Source organism: Octodon degus, unplaced genomic scaffold, assembly GCF_000260255.1.
Source record: "Octodon degus isolate 3935 unplaced genomic scaffold, OctDeg1.0 scaffold00324, whole genome shotgun sequence".
Taxonomy (NCBI): Eukaryota; Metazoa; Chordata; class Mammalia; order Rodentia; family Octodontidae; genus Octodon; species Octodon degus.
This window is the reverse complement of record NW_004524900.1, coordinates 1,211,799-1,213,377: the sequence shown is the minus strand read 5'-3', so window position 1 is coordinate 1,213,377 and position 1,579 is coordinate 1,211,799.

The following is a 1,579-nucleotide window of genomic DNA, read 5'->3' as shown; positions in this document are numbered from 1 at the left end:
TCCTGCCTGGACATTGTGGGATATTAGTCACTAGGCAACCTTGTGTTTTATAACTTTGCAAAGGTATAAACGCCCCTATTGTTATTCTGGGGTCCTTTGCCAGTCAAGCATGGTCCTCTACATGACCTGAGCTATTGTCTTTTTTATTTTCTAAATCCTCTGTTTTCTCCTGGGGACCACAGAGAGACCAACTAATCCCTACATTTAGCACCTGCAACAGGGACCCCAGGTAAGGAGATGTTGATAGGAGGATGTTCCCAAGCAACAGGATGGGGGAGAACAGATCTTTGGGTCAACAGTTACCAGTGAAATGTTACGCAGACAATTACCAGGTGAAAAACATGGGGCACGGAGTCTACTGACCTTAGAAAAATAATCTTAAAGAGATAAATAGGTTTGAGAAAAGCCAACAAGGAAAGTTGAATTAAAAATGGGAAAGTTTCAAAAACTACAGATGTTTATATAAATGTATATAAAAATGTTCTTGATTCCTGTATTTTCTGTACTAAGACCACCATGAAAGATTTAGTGTCAAACAGTGTTCTAAAATCAAGATCCTATGGCCAGCCAAATAGCTCAGCGGATTAAAGCTCCTGAAGGCTCAGCAGCCGGGGTTTGGATCCCTGGGCCTGCCTTGCCAGCTCCACCCCCAGGGCGCACTGAGCTAGCAATTGAGACTGGGTGTAGTGGAGCGTGCCTGTAATCCCAGCTCTTTGGAGGCTGTAAATGGGCGGATCACTACAAGTCCAGACTAGTAGTGAGACCCTGAACACCCTATAGACCCTTTCTTAAAATACAAATAAAATAGAATAAAGTCCCAAATAGGATAAGGAGGGTGGAGCAAAGGTGCAGGTAAGAGTTTGAACACTCTAGCTTTGCTCAATCAGATGAAAAAGAAAACATATTCTTTTAAATTGGAAGTGACTCGTTCCATGTAAGTGGTCCTGCCATGGAGGTTGGCGCATGCCACCAACTGCAGTCCTATGCGCCTGGGGATAAGTCGGAGGGCACTAGACTGCTCAGCTTTCACTATGCACATTGCTGGTTGGCATTGAAAAATTTATTAGGCTCAATATAAGTGCCTTCCCCAGGCAAAAACAAAACATCCAACAGTCAGAGCCAGAGCAACAGTTGGCACACATAGTACTTGCACACAGCAGACCAGGCTGCATGGCCATAGCCCCCATAAAGCTTAGGAAGGGGAATTTGGGTCAGGGAATCTATTCCCAGTAGCAAGACAATCAAGCTGTTGCTAGTAGCTCACCTAGCCCCATGGTGGTAAGAGTAAAAGTGGCAACCAAAAGCAGAGCCCCAGGTTGTTTTGCTGAATTCAAGCACCTATATAGTATTTAGATGCCAATAGAATTTCCATCTCTAACAGGACTAAACAAAAGGGATACAAAGGAAGGACCACTTTGTATTTGTATATACAGAATAGTTAGGATAGATATACAGCTACTTTCGCTTAATTCAATGAGAAGAAAGATTTATAGTAATAGTGTTTGGACAGGATATCCTGTCTGCTTCTTGTACTATGGATAACCAGTAAGAAGATAACAATGTACAATGTATTATTGAA